Below are 6,051 nucleotides of genomic sequence, written 5' to 3'. Positions count from 1 at the left end.
TCTCAGGGGAAGTAACAGCCAAGTTGAGGTGTCTTTCCAGGACTGAGCAGTGAGAATGGACCAGGGTGGATGGCACTCACCATCAGCATCATCTTCACCCCCAAGACATCTGTGACTCGGTGACCCTTTATCCTCCTGTGAGTGGCAGATATCAGACAGAGGACGAAGTATGAGTGATCTGCATTGCTGGAGCACAACATTCCATGTGCCTACAACAGCTCCTTTCTCTAACTTGGGCTTGTACCGAACACCACTCGTGCTCCGGGCGATGTCCGTGACCTTGGAAGTATAATAAGATGAAGAAAAGACACTTCTTTTAATGTTTTTATTTATTTTTGAGACAGAGGGAGACAGAGCATGAGCAGGGGAGGGGCAGAGAGAGAGAGAGGGAGACACAGAATCGGAAGCAGGCTCCAGGCTCTGAGCCATCAGTACAGAGCCTGACGCGGGGCTTGAACTCACAGACCGCGAGATCGTGACCTGAGCCGAAGTCGGACGCTTAACCGCCTGAGCCACCCAGGGGCCCTGTGAACACACAGATCTTTTTTTTTTTTTTTAATTTTTTTTAACATTGATTTATTTTTGAGACAGAGAGGGAGCATGAACAGGGGAGGGCCAGAGAGAGAGGGAGACACAGAATCGGAAGCAGGTTCCAGGCTCTGAGCCATCAGTACAGAGCCTGACGCAGGGCTTGAACTCACAGACCGTGAGATCGTGACCTGAGCCGAAGTCGGACGCTTAACCGCCTGAGCCACCCAGGGGCCCCGTGAACACACAGATCTTTTTGCTCGAAAACTGGGCCAAATTAGAACAGAATCACAGCTCCTTAGTGCACCCTATTCCAGACTCGCACCCACACTGATGTGGGAGAGCATGTGGAACAGACTCTGGATTTGTAGCCTGAGGCCCAGCTGTGGGTTTGCTCTGTCACTTGCACAGGTCAAGGCAGATCCACTTTGCTACTTTGAGACTTTTTTTTTTTAACAAAACCCTATTTTTTCCCTACGTTAAAGTTTTTTTTTTTTTAATTTTCAAACTTTATATATTTAAAAAATCTAAGTTCAAATTCATTAACATGCGTAGTATCGGCTTTAGGAGTAGAACCCGGTGATTTATCACTTCCATGCAACGCCCAGTGCTCATCCGAACAAGTGTCCTCCTGAATGCCCATCCCCCGCCTAGCCCATCCCCCCACCCCACCCCTCCAGCAACCCTCGGTTTGTTCTCTGTCTATCCTACATTTTTTTTTTAATTAAAACTTTTAGAAAAATGGCAAGAGCAGGACAATAAATATCTGTGTGTTCTTCACCTAGATTCGGCAATTGTTCACATTTTGTCATATTTGCTTATCTTTTTCGGAGGGATGGCCAAGGTGGCACTGTTTGCAGGCTGTGGAAGAAGGCTGCACGCGGGCGACTCGCCCACATGTATTGTGCTGCAAGACGGAGCTGGGGGCGGGGGACAAGGAGGACCCTGTGGGCTTGGGGCCAGTGGCCAAGAGCTTATGTTCCTTACATTGTCACGTTCTGCAGGGAATCCAAAGGATCCAAGAATTTTATATTTGAACCTAAACTAGCCGGTCATAATACAGCTTGATTTATCACTGATTTCGTTTATAGGTAGCACGGGGATCAGAATGAGTGGCCCCAAGATGTGCCACTTTGGCATGCAGATTTTTTCGAACTAAAACAGTCAAAGCCCTAAAGACTCCGAAAGAAACTCTGATACCCTCTCCTCCTAAGAATTTAGACGGAGGACCTGCCCCAAGAAGAGAAGCATCACCATCGAGAACTGTAGAGTAATACGAACTAGCCTGGCAGAAGCAGCTGAGCGAAGCCTGTGTTAGAATTCCTCCCTTCGTCCCATGGCTGCCGGCGGCCCCCAGACATTTGTTTATCCGACATTGACTTTTCCATCTTCCTGTTCATGGTTTTCCTTCCCTCTGAAGCCCAGCTCTTAGTTCACCTTAGTTCAGAATGACGTAAATACCTCATTTTGCCCAACGTCTTTGGGATCTCCTTTATGTGGATTCCCCGTATGGATGTCCTTAAAGTGTATTTTCTCTCATTAATCTGTCTCATGTCACCAGTCAGAAGAATCTTGAAGGGTGGATAAGAATTTTTCCTCTCCAACAGCAGAAACCATTTTTTTTTTTTTACTATTTCACCTCCGTTGACTAAAACATTTTGAAAAAAAAAATCAGCAAAATAAGAATTGTTTTAAATTGTAACTTTTAGTCCAATTTTGTGATTTCCCAAACCAAAATCACTGGAGGTCAATATGTTAGAGAATTTAAAATTTAGATGCATATGTTGTACGTCTGAAATTAGTGTAACATTGAGTGTCAACTATAATCGAATAAATGAATGAATAAAATAAAAAACAAAACTTAGATACTATAGGGGCCGAGGGCAGGCTGTTCCAAGGTAGGCCACTCTAGCATAAAGGTTATTCTGAGCAGAAGGCAATCAAGACCCTACAGGCTCAAGAGAAACTTTCCTCCCTTAACCACACAGAAGACTCTAAACTGGGGTCTTTCCCAGAATAAGGGTTATGAGCAGAGATAAATTTGATCTGAGTGACCCATCTGTATTGCAGGGCAAACATCTAATTATCAAACATCTGTTCTCCTTGTCGCCCTGTGAACTACTCGCCTCCGCTCGGAAGTCCCAGAACCCTGCCCCCTTCTCCTTAGTTCAGGGTGACGTACTGACCTCATTTTGCCTGACTGTCTTCGGAATTTCCGTGTCTGCGTGGAGTCCCCGTATAAACGCTATTAGATTTGATTTTCCCCTGTGAATCTGTTTCATGTCAATTGGACTCTTCGTCCGGCAGAAGGACCTTGAAGGGGACAGGAATCCTTGCTCCCTGATAGCACCAAAGTAAAATCACCCATCCACTGGCAAACAACATTAAACTGCATTTGGCTTCCAAATTTCATCTGTGACTACCCGTTTTTAGCTGGAACTGCACATCACCAAGACCTCAACAGAGGGAAGGATTTGGAGAGGCATGATTTAAAAAATGACACTGGAGGGGCGCCTGGGTGGCTCATTTGGTTAAGCGTCTGACTTTGGCTCAGGTCATGATCTTGCTGTTCATGAGTTCGAGCCCTGCATCACTTCAGATCCTTTTAAACGTTAAAAACATTGCACTGAGGGTGCTCTCTACCTTATGGGAATGGGGCAAGTTTACATTTTACCGATTTACTCTGGTTTAATTGCTTCTCCTAGACTGGTGCCCCTGGCATCTGTTTTATTCTGACTCAGCCTATTTTAAGCAGTGTGAAATCAAAGCCTGTGGGGTCTGGCATTTTACAAGTGTGGTGTCAGCACTGCCCAATGTCGGAACAGATCTACGTTCTGTTGGCTATGTTTGCCTGGGCTGTACCCAACTTTTCAGGACTTACAGCAGATTGCAAAAATGGCCACAAATTCTTCCCTTCCCTGCATGAATGATCTTATAATGTGACTTTGCCGCTCCTCTCACGAAGAGGGAATCTGCTTCTGTACATCTTTAATGTGGTCTCGCCTTGTGACTTGTTTTGGCCAATAGAAGGGGCAGCTGTGCAAGTTGCAGATGTTTATCTCAAGAGGCTTTGTAGGATCTGCCTTCACAATAGCTGCCATGGGACCCAGCCCGGACCAGTTTGCTGAGGATAAAAGACCATGGGAGAGGACCCCACGATCCCAGCCACCCCAAGTCAGGCCATCACAAACCAGACAGCCCAAAGCCATCCTTCTGCTGACGTCAGAGAGTCCAGACACATCAGCCCAGCACTGCCCAGGCGATAAGAACTGTCTAACTGAATCCAGCCCATGCCGCCCAAGTGCAAAATCCTAAGATAAATAGAAGTTCCAGGGTGGTTCGTTATATAGGATTAGTATCTTACATAGGATTAGTATCTGATAGGACTTAGTACACTGTAGGTGCCGTGACCAAAGTCCCATCTTAATTTTAATGATGTTGAAATGAATACAGATATTCCAAGTGGTGTTATTTATTCTTATAATCTTACAAGTTGCCATAGAAAAATGCCATGAGTTAATTGAAATTTTCGTATGCTTAGCCTTTCAGTTCCAACCATATGTTCAACTTCCTGAACATCAGCCTCAGCTTGATTCTCTTCAGGAAACGTAATATTTTTTGCCCTCAGGAGACATTCTTCTATAGATTTGCCCTCTATGAAGGTGTTTGTGCTTGGGAAACTTCTTGGTTTTTATTAAACGCATAGCTGCCTTCTCTAGTGGCCAATATTTAATTGAAGAACACGAAAAAGAAGCCCTGTTTCAAGTTCAGTTGTGTTTTTTAGTTCATTCCGTTCTTCAGCACAAGCCTGCCATCATTCTTACTATAACTAATTTCATAATAGTATCTTTATCTGTATTTCATTGACAAAGGCACACTTTATTTGTGTATTTATTTAGGACTATTTTTTTTTTTTTCTTTCAGAAAGAAATGATCTTTTTTTCTTGAAACTCCGAGTTCTCATTCTCTCTTTTGTTTCCCCACTTTTGGTAGAGACATGGGTAAAAAGCCACTCTTCTCCTAAATCTACTGGAAGTAGAATAATCGGATATTTGAAAGAATAAATGGCAGCTTGTCACCCAGCTTCAGATTCAGGGAGACGACAGACACTGCTAGAGACTGTGGTCGATTGGATTGTACACCCTGCATTTGAAAGCAGCCGGATATTCAACGACGGTATCCTTACCAAGCCTGAAGATCTGTTGTTAGCTGATTTTCCATTTTTTTTTTTTTATAAATTTTTTTTTCAACGTTTATTTATTTTTGGGACAGAGAGAGACAGAGCATGAATGGGGGAGGGGCAGAGAGAGAGGGAGACACAGAATCGGAAACAGGCTCCAGGCTCCGAGCCATCAGCCCAGAGCCTGACGCGGGGCTCGAACTCCCGGACTGCGAGATCGTGACCTGGCTGAAGTTGGACGCTTAACCGACTGCGCCACCCAGGCGCCCCTGATTTTCCAATTTTTTAAGAGAAGCCCCAGATACAGATTGTTGTGTGAAATCTCCTGACTGCTTAACTGCAACTAATTTAAACAATAAATGCCAGGTGGGTCGACAGCACGAACCAGAGGAATATGTGTGCAGTGAGATTTTATATATCCCCCCTCCCCAGGGTCAACACATAGTATGGAGCACAGTGGCCTAAACACAGACCAGGTAAGCGAATGAACGGGTGGATGACAGAACAGTATTCTTCAAACGGGCACGAAATAGGAAAGGGCCACCCTGTCACTGTCCTGCCCTAGGCTCTGTATCAGCATGTGGTGGAGTAAGTTGGGAAGAAAAGAGAAGACGGAAGTGGCGGGAGGCCAATGAGGGAAGTCTTCCGAAGGAGACTTGGTCTGAAGAAGAAAGAGCAGAAGCCCCTTCTCCTGGGGCATCCTCATCCTCAGCATGGCAAGCCACTTGTGTCTTTGACAGAGAAGCTCTTTCTCTACGGAGCCCAATAGTTCTGAACTCCTTCTGTCCTGATCCCCCCTGCATCTTCTCTCAACTGTGGAATGGGTCATGGCTGGGGGAAAAAAATGTCACACGAAAGAGATAAAGAGCCATAAACCATCTATTTTCCAAGGCAGAGCTCTGCTTGAGGGGGGAAGGACAGGGTCCGAGGGCTCCGTCTCGTCTCCCTTCCCATCTATCCGGTGACTTCGGAATGCAGGGCTCTTGCCCGTCCCCGAAGACACCTCTCAGGTTCAGGTAGTTGGAGGATTCCCTAAGCAGGTCTCCTTGTCCAATTCTTGGCAATTGGGTTGAGTTCCTACCTTGAAGAACTCAAAAATTAAAAAAAAAATTTTTCTCACCATATGTGTTGAGCAAGAGGTGGGTTGCGGTCATTGTTGGTCTGTGGAACTTAACAATGGTATAAATTAAGAAAGAAACAAGAAGAAATTGATTCTCCTGTATTAGAGTAAGTCACCCCAGTACGTGTATCGGTTTTATAAAAACCACAAAACATTTCTAATTAAAAAAATCTCCCATTTCAGAGTAGGAAGTAGAAAGTCAAGAAAATATTCGAACTGGTTA

This window comes from Prionailurus viverrinus, chromosome F1 (assembly GCF_022837055.1).
Source record: "Prionailurus viverrinus isolate Anna chromosome F1, UM_Priviv_1.0, whole genome shotgun sequence".
NCBI classification, from domain to species: Eukaryota; Metazoa; Chordata; class Mammalia; order Carnivora; family Felidae; genus Prionailurus; species Prionailurus viverrinus.
This window is presented reverse-complemented; position numbering follows the sequence as displayed.